The sequence below is a fragment of the Lepisma saccharinum genome, chromosome 25 (assembly GCF_977018435.1).
Source record: "Lepisma saccharinum chromosome 25, izLepSacc3.1, whole genome shotgun sequence".
Lineage (NCBI taxonomy): Eukaryota > Metazoa > Arthropoda > Insecta > Zygentoma > Lepismatidae > Lepisma > Lepisma saccharinum.
In genome coordinates, this window is record NC_139253.1 from 8,986,475 (window position 1) to 9,008,466 (window position 21,992).

At 37.3% G+C, this 21,992-nt stretch overlaps 1 protein-coding gene across 4 annotated transcripts in view; it reads right to left on the reverse strand.

The window, feature by feature from the left end:
* Positions 1–290: 290 nt before the first annotated feature.
* LOC145978860 (uncharacterized) overlaps positions 291–21,992 on the reverse strand; it is a 57,234-nt gene continuing 35,532 nt past the window's right edge. For 2 of the 4 annotated variants that reach the window (XM_083111748.1, XM_083111745.1), the window contains 3 exons: positions 19,621–19,921; positions 6,022–6,109; positions 291–1,520 (listed from right to left, as the gene is read on the reverse strand). The gene's annotated coding sequence lies outside the window, so the exon portion shown is untranslated. Of the gene's footprint in view, positions 1,521–6,021; positions 6,110–7,307; positions 7,357–19,620; positions 19,922–21,992 lie in introns of those variants that run through there. The other 2 variants (XM_083111747.1, XM_083111746.1) reach the window with 2 other exon arrangements.

Below are 21,992 nucleotides of genomic sequence, written 5' to 3' on the forward strand. Positions count from 1 at the left end.
TTGTCAAGTCATATATGACCCAATACGTAATTTAGCAATGTCAACTAAGTCATATTCTGGCGATGCACTTGAAATTTTTCAGTTTCCAATGCACATTATATTTGTTGTTCCAAAGCTAATATGAAATGTGTTTTGAATTACATTTAGATTTAACAAAACTTTACCTTTACTTCATTGGGTCAGATGGTATTAGTATGACAAAAATCACAACAGCAGTTAAAGAGTTAAGCTGATGCAAGTATAAATTAAGTAAAATGCTTATTATAATATCATTTTTTATTATTATTTTTGTTAATATTATACATGAACATATACAAATTCCAGTTTTTTAACACTTTCACTATTAGGTACACATTCTTGTCTTGAGCAAATGCCCATTAGTTTCTTCCCACCCCACATACACCAATGCAAACAAAAACAGATTTGCAAAGTTGGAAAAAGAAAAGTATATATATGTTTTCAACAACACAAAAAATATCGCCCTGCTTTCAAGTAACAATGCTATCCTTAGAAGCACAATTAATTTCAATATACAAAATTGTATACAGCAATACTGTTGCTGACAGTTTTTCACATCATCAGACAATAAAATGACAAATTTTACATACGTTTCTAAGCATGTAGAATAATAGAGGCTCACAAATTTAAATCACATGAAAGAAAATTCCGAATTGATATTCTGTTTTGTGCAATAGGATATTTTGAGGAAAAGGCATGGTACAACAAACACACATTCTGAAACTCAGAATTCATATTTGTTATTTTATCATGGCCTTATCCTAACATACCCTAACCACTGGAACAACACATCAGAAATCAAAAGCAACTTGCAAACTCTTGCTTTGGTCAGTGAAGTAAGAATCAAGGAACAATATTAAAAGAATTCATTACCACTTCATTTTTCACTTCAGCATAGAAAACTTGCTGATGGGTCATGTACTCGGATGCTACTCGAATGTTATGCATAAATACACTATTTGATTTCTTCCTTAAATGTCTTCTCTCATCACCGAGTATTTTAAAACATTCTTCCTGATCATATTTTCCCTTTAAACTTTTTAGTATGAGAAAAGTCAATCTGAAGGTAATGAAAACTTTTACTTATTGCTTTAAAAATAAATGTTCACCCAAGTTTTACTTTACAAATAACAAGATACAAGAAATTATACTGAAGAAGCAGCTATCACTCTTACTGCGAAGTTTCCATTTACATTCATGTGGCGAAGGATTTCCTTTTGTTTCCAGATGCTCTCACTTATTTTGCTCCCGTTGGATGCATTTCACTCATGTTCAGTATAATAGCAGAAAGGTGGATATATTTCTTTATTGGTGATAACACACTAAACTAGAATTATACACTATTTTCTGTACCTATGTTCAACTTTCAAATACTTATGCAGTTTAATCACATGTCCATATATGATGTTTCAGTACCAATCAAGAGGAGAAAACTCATTGAAGGAAATCTTGTTATCCATGATCCAAATATAAGCGACGAGCCTCAAATTGTCTTCAAAATACTAGCAACAAAAAACATTACAAATATTAATTCTGTGTATGTAGAAGAGTGCAAATCTGGTTTACAAATAAATTGTATCAATACTAGGGAAGGAAAGGATTTTACAAGAGAGCTAGGTAAAAATTCACAAGTGAAGTCAAGTGCAATGCCCTATATGCCCCTTCCTCAAAGTGAATGGTGCAATAACAAAATAGTAGAGTAACTGCAGTAATGGATGACATTCAACTTACACAGTGCACTTTGGGAAGAAACAGTTGAATACGTATGAAGTAAGTCCGGCAAATAGATTTGCGGGTGTTTAGGGAAGCATATCAGAAGGTTTCTTGCAGCAACAAAATTTGCAATATTTTATATGTACATATTCCTCATATGATCATGATAATAATACCTTGAATCACTTTGTCAAAGACCACACGCATACTGCTTACCCAGCATGCTTGCCAGAAATATGGTCGCAAGTGTTATTTCGCGCAATGAATTGTGGGGGGAGTTGTTTGCTGAATATCATCCATTACTGTTAACAGGTAAGTTGAGGCATGAAATGAATGAGAAACTATCCAAGTTTCCAAACCGCTTCTGGTGCATGACTCCACTAGATAACACTTGGAACAGAGAAAAGCATTCTTCATGGTCGAATTTGCACCAGCATGGTTAGTAGCTGCGCTGGCATCTCTGATCCATCCATCAATTTTTCAGCTCCATGGTCACGGAACCTGGACACCTCAAATGATGCATCTCCGCTAGTTGAATCAAAATCCAAAGATAGACTGAGACATATTTGAACAGAAATAGGCTATTGTCTCGATGTCCAATGTGAAAGGTGGTGCTAAAGCTTTAAGAGTTTCTCATACTTATTATATTTATTGCATCTTACTGTGAATCAATTACTGAATGATTGATTAATATTTTTCATTACACCACTCACTTTGATTAACCTGAAGTGGTGTATTCTGAACATTTGACCTGGTTTATTGCAACAATTATTACTTAGTGCATACATTTATTACATATTAATTAGATATAAGAGAAATGAAACACCAATGCAAGCATTCAAGTAAAACAAAAACAGAAATCTGACAACTTCAAATATTTAGACAATGTCTATAAATTAAAAAAAGTTATGTTCTTTATATTAATTGTGACATTGAGGACAAATGGTGATTACATGAAATGGATGAAAAAACAACAAAACATACATGTCTTGGCCAGAACTCAAGTTTAGAACCTTCAGTGAGATCAAAATCAAACACTTCTCACCTTCTGATGTATCTTACTGGTAGCCACAAAATTGGGCAGGTAGAGCAGAAGGACATTGGTGTGATTGTGGAAAAGGCAGTGGACAAAAATCGCTTGTAGCAATGTCCATCACGCAGTGTTGCCTAGTATGAGCATTGACGCCTTCTAATAAGAAACACTGTACTCACACTTACTTACCCTTACATCCACCTACATACAATCATAAACATGTAGTTTGTTACTTTACATATAGTTTAACAGAAAACCTCGAGAATTGCAGCTTGATAAGTAAGCTGGCCTTCAGCTTTGAACTGTGGTGAAATTAATATTAGTGTGTGGAATTTGGTGACAAGAGATGATGATCTAATGAACAAGTTTTTGCATAAACAGAACTTTAAATCAACATAAATTGTATATTATTTTCATCTACATGTGTAAATTGCTCAAATTTTCAGAAAAGAACAACTGCTTTACAACTCAAACCTATTCAAAGTAAATCGTTTTAAAATCTGATGGTGACAGAAAGAAATGAGTGGGGAGGCAGTGAGAGGTATTTTCTGGATGTCAGTTGAATTTAATATACCCCTAAAAAGATATGTGAGCTAAATATTTATTTTTATTTATTTACTTTTATTTGGGATTACCACTTTTTGCAGTTTTCCCCATATCCATGTACTGTACATAAACTTACATATTTCTTTTTTACTTTGTATACATTATAATTATTAAAAAAAACATGGATAGGAATTACTCTCACTAAATTGTTATGCCACATTTCCTAAAAAAATGATAATAGTTAGGTTCAGAAATCAAAGATTTCAAACACTGTGGAAGAGGAATTGCACAGTTTACAAGTGTTTTGTAGAATGTCTCTCTTGTATGTATCTATTACACTTAAATATAATATGGTGTATAACATATTTTCCTTATTGCCACATATACAGTTTGGGTTTTGTACAATCCGAATCTTCCGTAAATGACTTTTAGTAGTTGTATGTCCTGACCTAATAGGATTTAGCAATCAATACTATCACATTCCTTGTACCTTTAACTTTTGTAAACCAGGGCCTGATTCTATTGAAATTAGCTAACCTCTGATAAAAACTGCCTGCATTTTGAAATTCAGTTTTGCACCATTCCTTTCAGTTTCCCTTCAATTTTTTCTTCACCCTCAGTAAAAGGCCTGTGTACCATCAGCTCCAGGACAGGTTCAATTTCGCTAGCTTGTTTTACATACATATCTGCCATTTCATTTCCCAAATTTTGATAATATGCTTTAGCCCAGGATAAATGAATTATCTTTCTTCTGTTTCTTAAATCCTGTAAAGTTTTACACAGTTTATGATATGTGAGCTAAAAAGAACGCTCTTCATCATCTTTTTCTTCTTTTTTGGGGGTAAGAGGATGCACTAGTTTATCACAACATCTGTTATTGTTTTCAACCTATGTAATGATTGAGGAAAGGGATGCAGTCAACCTGAGGTATGCACTGTAAGCTTTGGGGAAGGAAAAGCAAAATATCTCCTCTGCCATAAGAAAGTCATTAATTTAGCACTACCCTTAACCTAATAGTAGCCACACTTTGAAACATACATGCTAACTTATGTTTGTAGAAACTGAGTAAAATATTTGTTTGAAGCAGCATTCAAATTGTGACCCTGGAAATTGGTGCCAACTGTTGGGTGTGTCAATTTTTAAGATAAATTTCCTGTTTACTGTTTTCAAGTGAACATATACACATACACTCATTAAAAACTGATATACGAGGGGCATGTTAAAAAAAAGAGCTGATTGGTTATTACAGAGAATAAAATCAAGCGAAAAAAAATTTATTTTGATGCTATACAAGTGCATACCCTGGCTATTTTTCTACATAGTCATCATGATGCTCCAAGCATTTTTGGTACCGTGGAACAAGTTTACGTAGACCCTCTGCGTAAAAATCTGCTGCCTGGGATCTCAGCCAGTCTTGAGAACTTCACTATCATCGTAAGCAAGCCACTTTTTGAGGTGGAGGAACAGAAAGTAATTGCTTGGGGCAAGATCGGGACTGTGTGGTGGGTTATTAAAACGTTCCCATAGGATTTTTTGAATTGTTGCAGGCATTGTCATGAATAAGCAGAATTCCAGACCATAACATTCCTCTTCGCTGGTTTTGGATGGCACATTGCAGATTAGACAGTGTTTGGCAATACACATCTGCTGTGATGGTTCATTCTGGTTCCAGGAAGTCCACGAGGATTGCACTTTTTTGGTCCCAAAATACGGTTGCCATGATTTTGCGATGTGATGGTGTTTGCTGGAATTTCTTCGGTTTCAGTGAACCGGAGTGACACCACTGCATGGATTGATGCTTCGACTCACCAGTGACGTACGATATCCAGGTTTTGTCTCCAGTCACTATGTGAGAAAACAAGTCATTTCCATCCTTCGCCCAGCGGGGCACAAAATCACATGCTGATTTCATTCTTTCATCTTTGTGAGTGTTTGTCAACATTTTTGGCACCCACTTCACACACAGTTTGCAATAACCCAGATTGTACATTACAATTTGGTGCAATGTTTTATCACACACTTCAGGAAACTCCTTTCCTAGATCAGTAATGGTGAGACGGGATTGGATCGCACTTTCTCAACATGTTGCACAAGGTCGTCCGTCTGAACACTAGGCCTGCCGCTCCACTTGTCATCATGAACATTTGAACGTCCTTCCTGAAAAGCACGGCACCATTGTCTTACCTTTCCTTCACTCATTACTGTTGGTCCGTAAATGGTACACAATTCCCGCTGAATGTCAGCTGCACTCAGTCCTTTTGCATTGAGAAATCTAATCACTGACCTCACCTCGCATTGGCGGGATTTTCTATTACAGCAGCCATTTCAACTTCCTGCTACTAGCACGTACACACCTCCACACTGAGAAATATACCTCTGTTGCATGCAGAGTACTAAAACATGCTTCCGTGCATGTGCAGCTCCGTCAGTGTTGCCAGTCCCAAGTAAAAAATTATGAGCCCTTTTTTTGACATGTGCCTCGTATTTTTAAGGAACACATGTGGTAATGGAGGAACAGACATACATGTAAACAATGCTCAGTGAAGTTTCACTGCTTTACAAAACTGAATACTTTCATTAAAATTTCTCATATCACAATGTACATGATAAACGGTGTCTGTCTGTCTGTCTGTCTGTCTCTCTCTCTCTCTCTCTCTCTCTCTCTCTCTCTCTCTCTCTCACACACACACACACACAGTAGTTGATTTTACCTGTATCTCCTACCAAGTTCTATCCCACTGTCTGGTCCCAGAGACCTTAAAATCTTCCTCTTCACTCCACAAAAGGCTTCGAGTGTATCTACAGGAAACACATCCAAAAAGGATTGGAGAAAAAAAAGTTGAAAATATTAAATAGTAACAAACACTGATCACAGCAGAAAATAATGCAATAAATTTCCACCTATGTAAAATTACAATTGTTTCATTGTATATTCTCATGTCCCAACTTACATCTCAAGCAAAATTAAATCTTATAAATACACTATACATGGGAACTTCAGTAGGCAGATTATATATATGTTCCTTTGCTTTCAGATCCACGCTAGGGTATTTTCTAAGTCAAAATTCAATGAAAGAAGCAGTTGCACACAAATACACAAAATGAGAAACGATGGCTTTTCTTCAAACGATTTTCCACCGGAACATAATAGTTTGATAATAACAATTCTAGTGCATTTACAGCAAATACAGAAGAGACTGAACAAATTTGTTGTTTAAGAGGTAGAAGGTGCACTGCTCCAGGAAGTACATGCAAGTTTCTACTGTTGCCATTTTTCTTTTGACACTGGTGCAATCTCCTATGTATTCAACTTCAGAATTCTAATATCCTTCTTCTAATATTATCACTCTGTTCAGATTCTGTGCGCCTCAGAAAAATGTACACCACCACTGCATAGTTCCTGAACTGTTCACAAATACATTGGCCAGACATTTTCTGCAATCTACCACTGCCCATCAGGAAAAAGGATAAAAGATATCACTTATAACATCCCAAGGACTATGATATTGATATTGATGGTATTTGGGTTAATATTAAGTGTACTTCATTAATTAGTGATGCAGCCGATGCCAGTGGATGAGTTGAAAAGAATTAGTTCATATTTCATTATACACTCGGGTTTCCATAATAACGTTCTAAAAAAAGAAAACCTTGGACATGTTAAAATTAAGAAAACCAAAATACATACATGATGTATGAACAAGTGTAAAAAACAGATATTAACTAACATAAATGCCAGAAGGTTTGTCCAAATAAAGTTCCTGCCACTGAGTGGTCTATTGTCTCAGGCCACTGTTGCCAAATATATCTTTGATGCAAACATCAAACAGACCATGCTGCTGCAAGAGTCCTTGGATAAAGCAAGCAAACAACGTCAATGAATTACTCAATCCTGTGAAGAGCAATTAAGTGATCTGAAGTATCCGTCTCCATGTAGGTTGCCTCCCATCCACTGTGAATATGGCAGCAAAGGGTCCAAATATCTCTTCCACGGGAACAGCAGTCAACAGTGTTCCTGTCAGCAAGTGGAAGCATTCACGTAACACCTGTCAGCAGAAGATGGAACACTCAGTGGTCGAAATGCATAAACCTTCTTACGTATAGATCCTGGAATATTGATTATATCTCTCTAAGTTTACAATCATTTACCAACACTCAATAATAAAATTGTCTAGCACAAAATTGATGCCGTTTTCTCAAATGATGGCTAGCAAAGTCACTTTCATCAAATTGTACACAGGCTGTGTAAGATATTTGAGGACAAGTGATCATGCACCTATATTTTTGTGCGAACTGATTGCTGTACTTTCATCTTTTCTGAGCAACAATGGCAGACTGTCAGTTAATGCAAGAAATGATTCATGCAAAATATGCAATGCACAGCGACATTGAGATTGCATGGTTTTTGAAAGTCGCCAGGTGATTGTGTACAAACTTTGGAAGGAGTTGGAAGCCTCCGGCAGGGTTGTGTCACCTATAGCCAAGAACAAAAAGCATTCACAGCATTCGGTCAGTATGTGGACACTAAGGTTGGTGCACTGCAGAACATCGCTGATGCAAACACCGGAATGTCCATGAGGTCCCAGGGATCTGCAGGTGTCCGAGGTCACAATCTACAGTGTGCTGCAGGAGAATATTTGATGTAAGTCGTATGTGATGGGAAAAGGGCAGTTCATGTCGGCACACACACAAGAACAACAGCTGCTTCAAGCAAAGCTATTACTGAACACTGAAACATCCAGAAGAACAAGGTCTGCTCTGGTTGTTTGAAAAAAATTTTGACCAGGATCAAAAGATGAACAGAGAAATTACAGTTGGTTATATGCAGATACTTCTGATGTTCATTGTGTATGTACACCAAGTTTCCCATAACTGTGATTGTTTTAGGGGTGGTAAGTAGGGTAGGACAGGGTCTTTTCGGGTGAATGCTGCTGGCTACATTGAGGTGATAAAAACAGTTGAGAGGCCCTGGATAGACAGCGTACACAATGGAAGGCCAACGTGCATTTCAGCAGGACATTACACCTGTGCACAAAACTGTGATGATGAAAGTTTGGATGGAAGTCAACCTGCATGACCACATCACACCAAACATGTTACATGTGGTGATTCCATAAAAGCAGCCATTTTCCAAGTAATATCAAACACCAATAAGCACCATTCAATTCGTGCGGTACTGCATTGAAGCAATTATTGCAGCTGAAGACAGTTACATCGAATAACCCTATACTCCAACCATCAGTGCACGTGTGTAGCAAGTCTTGTATGAACACATTTCATTGTTCATCAGATATGGATGTTTTTTATACTGCTTCCAATGTGTTCTCAAATACCTTACACACCCTGTACAGTCAGGAGAGAGTTGCCATTGTTACAGACTTACTATAAAAAAAAACACGTTAAAATTCTACAACTTGCATCCTACTCTAAAAAACACCTTTTCAGAAAAACAAACTTGTACCACATATTGTTTTGACAGCTACTGTTAACCAACTTGTCTACTAAGAAATATATGAGAACTTTAGGGTGGGTTTTGATGATAGGACAACAATGGCAATTTTCCCCTAGCTGTACAAAAACATAGTACGAGATATGCATATAATTTTGAGTTAACTGTGAAACAGTGATACAACTATTATTGACATACATAGGCTTGGAGCCTGGTTTTCTGCATAACCAAATCATTAGACACTTTTCTTGTGTTATTACAGACAAATAAAAGCAGAAGTGGCATACTGTTTCCAAACTATGATAAACTGTACCTTAAGAATCAGCATTGTCAATGATGTAAAGGGTGATCCATTAATTTGGAACAATATGAAATGTGAAATAATTTAATAACTGTTTAATGTTTTTTTTCTTTTTCTTTCAGATTTAACAACTTCAGTCTTTGGCAATTGCAACCATGGAAAGATTAACAATCGAGCAACGTGTTAAAGTTATCGAAGTGTATTACGAAAATGGATGTTCAAACAGAAATGCATTTTGGGCACTTCACGACTTTTTTGGTCAACATAATCGACCAACCAAGAGTGCAATTGGCAAAATTGTTCGTAAATTCAAACAAACTGGGTCGGTGGCAGATGTAAAAATGCCAATCCGTGCTCGTTTACACCACTCAGCTGAGAACATTGCTGCAGTGCGCGAGAATGTGGCCAAGAATCCATACATCTCTAATTGTCATCGCGCGCAGGAATTGAACCTCTCCACAACAATGCTACATCGAATTTTGACAAAGGATCTGTCTCTACATGCTCACAAAATTCAATTGACAAGAATTGAAGCCTGCTGGCCATTTGAACGCCGTACATTCGTCAATTAGATGCACGAGCAAACACAAGCCGATGATGATTTTTCGCAAAAAAACATCTTTAGTGATTAAGCCCAGTTTCATCTTGGTGGGTTTGTTAATAAGCAGAATTATCGCATTTGGAAATCCAAGAAACATTGTTGAAAAGCCACTGCATCCACAAAAGGTCACTGTTTGGTGTGCATTTTTTGCTAGCGGAATCATTGGCTCGTATTTCTTCGAAAATGATACCAGGAATTCTGTAACGGTCACAGGCGAGCGATACCGTGACATGATAACCAACTTTTTATGGTCTGAATTGAATGCTATGGATGTTGAAGATTTGCGGTTCCAACAGGACAGCGCCACAAGCCACACAGCCAATGCAACAATGACTTTATTGAATGAGAAGTTCCCAGGTCGCATGATCTCTCGAAACAGCGATGTCAATTGGCCACCACGATCGTGCGACTTGACCCCATTAGATTTCTTCCTTTGGGGTTATCTCAAAAGTAAGGTATATGCCAACAAGCCATCAACAATTAAACAGCTGAAGGATGAGATAATAAGGCATATTGGTGAGATCGAGGAGCAACTATGCAGAGACGTCATCAAAAATGTTGACCATCGAGTGGACGTGTGCCGCCGAAGCCTTGGTGCACATTTGGCCGATATTGTTTTTCACACATAATGGACATTTCCACTCAATTTTTTTTACAACAAATTTAGAAACTACACCCTGGAAAAATGACCCCTGCAAGTTCTCGCGTTTCTCTGCGTCCAGTTTAAGGCAGAAACGAGACTTCCAAAGTTGCGAGGCTAGCGTTGCGCTGAAAACACGCCGCCGCCATGTTACTACGTCACTCCTTAGGGAGAGCTCGTTTGTCGTCTGCTTCGAGCGTCCAGTTCCGGATGGGTAGCCCACGGTGAGCGAACACGTGCAGCGGTTTTACAAATCTGTACCGCTTTAAATAAAGGAAGAAGGAGCGATAGGAGAAAGGAAAGCTATGCTTTGTAATGATCATTGTTCTATGAAATATCCCTGCTGCTCACGTGGAAGATAAATGAAAGGGTTCAGCTGCGTGTGTGTTCTCAGGCCATGCGAAAAATATTGCTTATACAATTGGTTGCTGACCAGACACTCAAAAATATTTTTTTAAACTTATATTTATCGATATTTACCGTAACCTATGTAGTGCAAAATAGGAATTTTCACATTCTTCACTTTATTTATAAAGCCTATTTAACTTTCTTTTCCATAAAGCAATTTCAGTTTGTGTTCCATTTCTGTTGCGCAAATTATGATCAAATATTTTTGTGCAGATAAGAGAAAATACACTGAGAAGATTACATTAGTTGCACAGTACATATCTATACTTAGTTTATGTATAATTATTACAAGGAAATAATGTGTATAACCATGGGCGTATTTAAGGGGGATTCAACGGGTCCGACCCCCTCTTTTTTTTGGTTCACTAAAATTACCAATTTCCTTGTTCATAAAAAATTCCTTCGGACTTATTTCATTCTCTTAAATTAGAGACGTATAGGACGGGATACGGATGGGAAGGAAATTTCGTAATTCCACACACCAGATGAGACTGCTGACCAATATCTGCAATTTCCTGATAGTTTCGGAATTTCTGCGATAAGAAACTACATTGAGACTGTCAAATCAGTTATTTTTCCCCCTCGAATCATATTAAAGAAATTTGGTTCTTAAAAACGTAGTGACACAAGATGAACAGAAAAGTATCAATACTAATAAGTAGTGTGACTACATACACACAACTTTGTCGGGTCCAGCACCCCTTCTCCCCCTGCTCCCCAACAAGCTTCCGGCCAGCAGTGTCCTGGATTTTCACTTACGAAATAAAGCAACCCTAATCATACCAAGATGTTGATCCATCCCTCCCCCCCGTGAATTATATATACGCCCATGTGTATAACAATATCCCATACTGAAATGGTACGATATAATTATTTTGAATTTTGTACTGCGAAAAAAGCCGCCTCATCTCGTTACCCCGAATGCATTAATTGGTTGATGTACAACTTCACCACTAAGGATCCTATCGAGACAAGATATGGCAGCCTTGGTCTCGTTCTCGTTGAGAGTTGTAAATGTCTGTCTGGTGTTTATTTGTAAATGTCTCATTGACAGTCTCGTCTCAAGTTATAAACATAAGTCTCGGTTTGGGAGGGCAATTCTCGTTCTCGTCACAAGTCAAGTCTAGAAAAATATAACAATGGCTTATCATTATAAATACAAAAAGAAACCTTTCTTAATACTTTTTTTTTGACTCCTCGTTTCGACGGTACAGCCCTCGAAAACTAAATATTATCCCGCTTATATATGCAAACCAAACTGCAGATTCAGAATTACCATGAATGAACTGGCGTTGTAATTATTATACACAAAATTCATGATTTATCTGAGGAAGTCGCATGTTACATGTTTGACTCGACCTGGGCATGACTGTTTCCTTGTGAGTGACATTTCATTGAACTGGAAATTGTTACATGGGAGGATGTTTGCTCGAGACTTTGGGGACAGCTAGAGGGATGCTTCTATTGTTAATGTTAGTGTTGCTCACGAGACGAGGCATGTTCCGTCTCGTCTCATAAAAGGAGATGGGACAAGTGAATGATTTCGAAATGAGATGGGACAGAAGAAAAAGTTCGTCTCGTATCGTGGCAGGTTGAGTGATACTTAGATTGTGCTTGTTGGTGGTAGTAGTAGTAGTGTGTGTGTAGGGGGTGTCCTCCTGTACCCCGACTTCGAATACTGCTTGTAGTCATTCATCTTCATTGTAGCGATTAGCCAAAAGTGGGAAGAAATGTGATGTTAGAGAAGATACATACTAAATTAACCATGCGTTCTCATCGTTGCGGTTAAACAAAGTGAACGGAAAAGCGACGTAAAAGTAGGCTAAATACAAAAATTTGCAAAATATATTAACTGAAGAAAACTATCATTTACTGCAGGAAATTTAAAAACTCACCGTACCTTTTTATACCGTATCACCTCTTATATTACAGAAATTGGCGTTTAAACCAGTGTGTTCTAAAAGTATTATCTTAAAATTTGTGAAGAAAATATTATGACGAAAATAATTGTAATTCCAGAAAAGTCATTCCTATAACATTAAGTTCTTGCCAGTCAGAACTAACCTATGTATTCGCAATGAACAAGGCTATTCACGTATTCAGCCATTGACTGTTACAAGGTTTGCTTTGTCACCCTAATGGGAAAACCCTCTACCGCGTGGCTGAATTATAGTAAATACTACTATACTGCTAGGGCATAATTCATCTCCAAGAAATGGAGCACAGATTTTGCCCTGGAAGTTGTAAGATACTTGTTTTACAGAGTAACAAGTGAATATGCTGTCGCTTCCGCGGATCGTGCTAAGCTGACGGGACGAGCAGAAGCCCCGCCTGCTTGCATTTCTAAGTGATGACGTCAGAGGACCTCCTGTCTGTGGAGAGGACCTTTTCAAATCCGTGACGTAGTAGGTGAATTTCAGCGGTGTTTGAAGGCGTGTTTCTCGAGAACCGAAACAAATATCGCCGAGATATTTTGCACATCTCTTGTTTGTGTCATTATCTGTAAAATGAATGGATTTAAAACGTTTTTCATGTCAAAGTGGAAATGTCCATTGCCATGCCTCTAATAACATGATCAAAAAGTGAAATCAATAAACTTTCACCAATAACACCGTTTTATTTACTGCTAACTTTGATCTGTCTTAATGGAACACCCTTTATATACATGATTTCTAAAATGAAACACATTTGGCACACAATATGGAATATTATCTTGAGTCCCAGCCATAGATCTTCTGTTGGATGCTGGAGCACCTGCTGCATGCCACCCTCTTTGTGTTGCTTGAGCACAGTGAGTTTCCATGATGTTCCGAGTATATTCTACTTGGATTCCTTGGTGCAACTTGCAGTGCCGAAAATATGCTTCCATGTGTAATTTTGAACTAAGGGCTCAAGCCATTCTCTCTACAAAGTTCTAATGACATCAATGTGAAATCTAGTACACATCATCAACTTAAATAGTTATAAACAGTACCGTTCCCACAGTCTTTTAGTTTTACTACCAAATATTACTGCAATTTATTCACATAATAACTCTCATTTGTAGATAACTTTATTTTTATTGTACAATTTGGTCATGGAATAAATCAACATTTTTCTAACATTTTACATCATTTGGGACCAATACAGTGGAACCTCAATTTTACGTGTAAACTCAAGGAAATTGTTATTTTGGGATCGTTCAAGATTGAATGTATAATGAGGAAAAATATAAAATCTAAGAATGTAAAATTGGGATTCAACTATACTTGTTGATTCTGATTTTAATATCAGTATCACATCAGACCAATATAACACGATGAAGGTTTCACCATTTCGATATTATTATTCAGAATACAGAAATAGAGTAGTAGTTTGAAAAGCATTAATTTTCTTTAATATTTTTTAAAAAAATAGTTAAAGTACATACAATTTCAAAGAGGCAAACTATTGTTCAACACATATCATTTATATTCCATGAAATATACAATGATTAACAGAAACAAGTATAATTTCCAAAGCACATTCAGGAAACAAAATTTCTCACACTAACCACTTTCTCTGCACACTTTCAATTGTAAATAAATTATGTTAGTTGAACATCTCGACTGAATAACATTTCTTTCATGATCATGAAATAATCCAGGATGAGAAATTTGCCATGGGTCATTTGTTCTGTACAGAATGGGCTATTTAAAGTTAATCAAGAGATACACATAGGGTGTCACTGTACAACACCAACAAAGTATTCATAGAACATTGAGAAGAACAGGTTTTCTTAACATTTTTAACAAAATGGCCTTGTTTCAATACTATGAACTTATTATTTATTTAATCTATCCTGTAGGTATGTTGTCATGTAGAGCAGATTAATGTTTGTCACTGTCATTTATTTTTTCTGTCAGAAAACACACTACAATCGATAGCATGATATGGAAACATTGTCATGCCAGAAGAGGCACACCAGCAAGGTAAAGTCTCAGAGTTAAGTCCTTCCCTTACATTGCATATCCTATAGAAACTTCTTAAGTTTTGTTCATAGGTATTCACACTCCAGAAGATTACCCATGCTTTTATTGGTTACACAGTCTGGTTATAGCATGATGAAAATTTTATTATTTTCCAATAAAAAATATAAATGACAATAAAAAAACTTCTGCTGCAAGTCAGTATACATACAGGATAGAAAATTGCCATTATTTGATGGCTCATAGCACTGAAATAAGGATGGCCTTAAGCAAAATGTCATCAAGGAAAGTTATCAAGTCTTGATGTTCTCTAGACCAGTGGTTCTCAACCTTTGTGAGCTTGCAGCCCGGTAAATTCATTTCTTTAAAGTTGAGAACCAATCTAAACAATTTCACTCGCAAATAGCTTACTAATTTAAAAAAAAATCACGTTGATTAATACAAGGGTGATTGAAATGAAATCCCTTAAAAGTGCAAGAAAATTCCGAAAAGTTGTACGATTGATTTATAAGTTGGAAGGAGTTATCCTTGTAGTTGAAAGAATGACCTACAGGTGGCAACACGATGCTGCAATAATGAAGAAGGAAACAGCGTCAGTGTAAAGATGGCCACCCCATTGTCGACATGCACCACGTTAGAGCAGCGATCTGTGATGTGTTCTTTCAGTAGTGAAGGTGTTAAACCATTTGAAATTCATCACAGGATGAAACTGCAGTACGGTGATTTGTGTGTGTCCCTGCAGCAAGTGTGCATGGTGTAGAAAGTTTAAAAGCGGCATAACTTCTGTGGAGGATGCCCTGCGACAGGGCCAGGCACACCACGTAGTGACGAATGAAAACATCAATGCAGGTGGTGGAAAGAATTGTTACAAGAGATGAAACCTGGGTGCACTAACACCAACCTGAAACAAAAAGATCGAGCAAGGAATGGCACCATAGCTCGTCGCTAAAACCCAAAACATTCCGCACCCAACAATCAGCAGGAAGTCATGCTCACTCTTCTGGGATGGGGTAATTTTTGAACAGTACATGGAAAAGGGAGTAACAGTTGACCAGTACTTCTTATGCAGATCTGCTCCAAAATCACCTTCGCCCTGCAATCAGAAGTAAATGACGAGGTCTTCTGACTTCAGGTGTATTGTTAGTGCATGACAATGGCTGACCACATACTGCCCGTTTAATGGTTGCGACAATTCAGGATATGAAATATGAATGTCTCACACACCCACCATTATTCATCAGTGACTTCCATGTGTTCAAATGGCTCAAAGAGGCGATGGGAGGCAAGCATTTCCGAAGCGACGAAGAGGTGAAAACCGCAGTGCACGAGTGGCTACAGTCGCAACCAAAAGAATTCTTTTCACGAGATATCCATGCACTTCCGAAGTGCTGGAATACATGCATTGCACGCCATGGGGACTACGTCAAAAAATTAATGTATAACTTTTCTGTATTTCCCCATTTGCCTCATAATAAATAATTAAGGTTTTCATTTGAATCAACCTCATGTGTATCCCTTAAATTAAATATTAATAAATAAATTATGGCATAATCATAGAGTATCAGTTTGATTATGTCTAGGTTTGGATTATTAGATAACCATGGAATCTTTTAGTTTCCTCTGGCAAATATCATTAAATAAATTTGGTTAAGTGCTGATTTTCATTGACACGGTCCAATTCGAACACCGAAAAATTGATCAGAATATTTGCACTTCAATATCCGTTAATGAAAATTACTGGGTAAACTAAATTGATGTGGTGTACGTCTATCAACATCCAAATTTGGAGGGGGAAGCAACGTGCCTCCCCCCCTTGTTAGATCCTTTGAACACTCACTGCCACTGTCATGAAAGCATTTTCTGTTATCGCAGTGGAAATCTGAATGAAAGACCATCTTTCCAGGTAGTTGCCAGATTGTGCTGCAAGTGGATTCACCCTTCTGGTCATAACTTGAGAATGGTCCCACAGTTGTAATTCAAATTTGGAGACTGAACTTTTAGCAGCTTTGATTTCTTATCAGCATTGGCGAGAAAGAATTTCCTCAGTTTGTAAAATGAAAACCAAATATAGTGCTTTCTTTATCATATGGACCCTCCAATGAGTTGTGTTTGTAACGTTATTTTAAGTATTCGGCATATTCTTGTTGAATGTGCTGAATTTCCTTTCCTCAGGCAAACTTTTAATCTTCCAAAGTGTTTGTCATCCCTGTTGGGAGATGACGACTAAGTATATTTTCTCCGTATACATTGAAGGGAGCAAAATGACCTAAACTGCTGAAGCACCCAAATATTTTAATTCAATCAATCAATGTTATTACTTTACAGAGGATATCAACAAGCAATGCAAGCAATTAATAAGAACCAAGAACCAGCCATAAGCTGCTGCATAGTCGAATGGTTAGTGCTCTCGCTTTTGGTGCGAGAGGTCGCAAGTTTAATTCTTCATGGGAGCATCAAAATTTTGGTGTTGAGACCCAGCACCGAGAGAACAATTGTGGATATTCAATTGATTAACGTGATGAATATTTAATAGGATACATGCATTATTGACTCAAGTGCTCCTTGAAGCAGTAAGTGCTTTTAGAATCTAAAAGTTGTCAGCAATGACTGCATAACTCATGGCATTGGACATGGTGGATGGGAATGAATGTTTGCTGTCAAGAAGCTAGCTGGGACTTTGGAAGCTTGCAAGGTCTGCAGATACTCATGAGCTTTCGAACGGAAAAACCCATGCACACAGTTCTTAGTTGCTGATTTCCAAGAAGAGAGAAGAGGGAAAATTTGGCTCGATGATCAGGCAGTCCTTACAGTGGATTGGTAAGCATCTAAAAATTAATATTCTTAATCATGGCCTTCCGCTGGCATAGTGATTATTTTGTTCCCTTTTAATCAAGGAGGTCCAGGTTTGATGTCTGGTACATGCACATAGTGGTCCGATCCCACTTTAAACTGTAGGTCAAGTCCTGTTTAGCCTGTGTGTGTTGACTCAAAACTCAAGTCAAGATTCTTAGTCAGTTTTTTTGAGTGGTTGAATGTTACCACATTTAGTATTGCTGAGAAAGATACACACTTGACTCAAATGGACACACATACATGCAAGTACAGTCATGGCTACATCTGGGTTGTAACAACCCCATCAATTTTCAATGGGATCATTACAACCCAGAAGTGTCCATGACTGTACAGGTAGCCTGTAAATGGATCAGCATATATTTCCTTCCCACTGTTGTGCTTTTATTTGCTTTTAATAAAATATAAAATACATACGATGTGCTAAATCCAAATGGAACACAAATTATATATTAAAAAACATTTACAGTGCTTGTACAGATATATACACAAAAGGGGTGATCGTTTGTTACACCGATTACATGCTTGTGACAACTGAAAGAAACTGCTGCAGGCATGGAGGCAGGAGACAAAACTGCTTCACAAACTTCTTTTCGATATGGACACATTTCCAGATCAAACCCAATATTATACGTATCTTGAGCTCTCAAAAATATTGAAGTCACAAGTTGTGATTTTTGTTCCTGAACTGCAGACATACAGGCAGCCGTGCAAGACCAGAATGCAAGGGAGTTGTCACGTACACTTGGTTCCGCAAAACCTCCAAGCTTTTGTACCATGGTGCATCTATCTCTCTTCTGTCCATTGGGTAGTATGTGGCAATCCACCACTACATCTCTTAGTCAACTTCAGATTTCCATCTTTACACTTGAAGGACTTTCAAAACTATATAAACTAAATACACACTGAACACTACTAAACTAAGTAGTAACATAACAGAACTACTTTTTGCAATAGAGGTAACATTATCAATATTTACTTTTACAATTACTTTATGAGACTTAAATTGTTAATTTAAAATTTGTAATGTGGGGGAAGAGCTACATTTATAAATAGAGTTGCCACCTATGTGTGTGCTATGGATGCTAAGTGAGAGGATTTTTCTGAAATTACATAAGGCAAGCAAGCTAGACTTCATCAAATGCTGGATTTAGAACATGAACATCTCGCTGCAATTTATCATTTCTAATTGCACCTGAAGACTTCATACTTTCTCCATCTTATTTTTTGTTGTAAGATAAAAGTACCCCTGTGCATGTCCACATGTGCTATGAAGGCATATGGGTGATGTGGACGTGTAGAGCTCCACATTTTTTTGATATCAGCCATAGTTCAGATGATGTGATCAGCATCACTCCCACCCACCTTTACCCCCAGGTGTCCATTTATATGAGGCTGGGTGGGCCTCAGAACCGTGCAGAAACAAGGAAAGGACTGGAAAAATTCCTGGCCCAGATCATCTGCCCCGGGATTCAAACCTGGGTCCTCTGCATGGAAACCAGATCCTATAGCAACTGATCTACTGCAGCTCCATTTTTTGTTGTAATTATTAATATTAATAATATATTAAGACTTACTAGCGACAAAAACAAAACACATGTAAATCTTCATATATTTATTACCATGAATACTCAATGATTGTGTGTAATTTGTTTGGAAGAACATTTCAAACAGAAAGTAACTGTAAAAGTAACAAAGTTATTTTTCAAGTATCAGTAATTGTAACTGAGTAACTAGTAAAAAGTAACTTTCTGAACACTAATATAGACAGTTTTAACAGGAAAAACAAAAAGCAAGTGTAATACACATGATAGTTCTCATCTTTAATGACAATTATAATAGATGATATAAAGAAATATATTGATGCTATTATACCTGCCCAGATATATAGATACAAATTGTCTATCACAATTTTCAAATTACTTTATTTTACATCCTACATGCTTACACATGCTAGTTTTGTGCTTTCCTTCATTCCAATTCTTGATCCTGGCATTGCATGAAACAAAGGAAGTGAAAATGGTGATAAACTATTTTGTACACATATTATGCAGGCAACTAACTCTATGGGTAAGGTAACTGAAATCTCAGTAGCTTCGGAAACGGACACTTACCTGTGATTAGGACTTCCTCTGGAGGGCATAGAAGCCTGAACATTTGAAGACAAGCATGTGCTGGCCAAAAGAAGAAAGCTACAGTTCAATCTTATATGAAATGCTGAAAATGTCATTCAAACACTCAGTTCAGAAAGAGAATATGTATACCATTTCCACAAGCTGCACTGACACGTCTACAGGATGGTTGCACTTTGTTCCAAAGGGGTGGAATTCAATTTCACAGTAAACTGTCAATTTTTAATGGATCACAACTGAAGCAATAACAGGATCTATGCTGAACTGGTGTGAAGCATGTTGCCTGCAATCCAAAAATAATTTTGATTTTTCCACAAATAAACCAATGCATACAAAATGTCAAAAATTATACCTGTGAAAGAAAATAATTGTTTAGTTCTCTGTACATAATATGGAGCATGAATTTTAAGGTTTGGTGTCAGAATCAACACTGTCAAGTATTATGGTACACCTACTGATATGTGGTAAGTGATAACATACGTAGCCTACATTCACTTCAAAAATACATGGAATTAAGATAGCTTCGACTTTTTTACAACAAAATATAACCATAACTGACACGAGAGGACTCCTTTTTCCATGCTCCTTATTTCTTGTAACAGTTAATTTTGGAGGACTGCAGCATCCATTACCCATTGACAGCTTCTTGAATGCAGATGGTATTATGTTGTTGATTTCCCAACTGGCTTGCAGGGATTAGTTCTTCTCTGCTTGGAAGTACCTTGTGAGGTGCTGTGTTGTGACATTTTCCATGCCGTGCCATTTAGTGGGTTGTGGGAATCATTTCCTAGAGAAGTGAGGCTGGAATCCTAGAAGTACTGGGTGACTGCCTGTTGCAAGGTGTCTGGTACAGAAATATTATTAGTGTTCCCTTGATGACATCTGTAACAGAGCTGCTTTGATGGAGTACAGTACAGTTGTGGAGGTGATGGCATGTCCAGCAGCAGTGAGCAATTGCAATATGTCAGATTCTTGATGTTCCAAATAAGTCACAAGGTAAAAGGAATCCATAAGGCATGTTTAAAGATATTTTCCAGGGTACATCATGAAATACCGTTAAATTAACATAAAAAACAGTAACAGTCCATTTTTCTCTATGCAAACAGTGTTGTGCAATCTTCAACATGAGTACTATTTTCATCAACACTTTAACATGTTTCATGCATCTGTGAACTCTACAGAATAACCCCTTTAAACATTAACAAACAAGGCAATGATTCTTGTCCAGTGGGAGGGCAGCGATACATCTTGGCTCTTTTGCAAGTTCAGCCAAGGAATTTTAACCATGGTGTTTATTAAGATTTAATACAGAACTGGGCCTAACACTCCCAGGTATTTCATACACATTTAACATTCTAACTAAATCAGAGCCATGCTGGTGCCAATCCTGATGGCAATACCCTTTGAGATTTCCACCAATACCAATGCATTGAATATTACAATTTAAAGGTACTCAGTAGAATTTGTCAAGGTTTCTAATTTTCCATACAAGATAATCAGGTAGAAATTTGCAGCAAAAAATCAGGCGAGGCCAGGCTGGCCCTGTAGCTCAGTGGTTAGAGCAATGGTACGGTATGCCAGAGACCCGGGTTCGAGTCCTGGTCGAGCCTGCATTTTTTGCTGAAAATTTCTACATAGTACATCTCCTGTGTGTGCCTAATCTACAAGATAATCAGGATATTAAATCAACTGTCATTTAGTCACAGAATCCATTTAAGTATAAGCTGCTAGTTTTGCCCATCACACAATACAGGGATAAGCCCCTTAACAAAAACTAAATTGAGGACAGGCCCCTAACAAGAAAATAAAATGTCCTTACTAAATTAAATTAATACTAATTCATTCGTTCATTACTTAACAAGAACTAAAACTACATTATCTTCGAGGACTAAAATCTCCTTACTCAGGTTAAAAGCCGAGGCTGCAAAAGGGCACTCAGCACAAAGGACAACATGGCTCCACAGAGGATTATCGTGACCATGGGTCCAGGTGCCAGAGCCTTGTTAGCCTGCAAGAAGCAGTTATCAGGAAGTACTATGTGGAAGTGAGGTTGGCTCTTGGGTGCCTTATCAGAAGATCACCCCTTACACCCCATACTTTATGTTGTAAAAACAAAAATGGTTGGCTGAAGTACATTACAAACATTACTGGAATTATAAGTGACATTATGAGCAATCTTATCAGCCGCTAGTCTATATTGCATCAGTGGGTGATAGTAAAAACACAAATGTGTGCATGTGAAAAATACTCTTACTTCTTTCACACGGCTCCTATTACTCTGACTTGTAATCTAAAAATTGATGTAATAATTGCCTTTCTTTAAACATTAACATTAAAGCAAGTTCCTTAGCAAA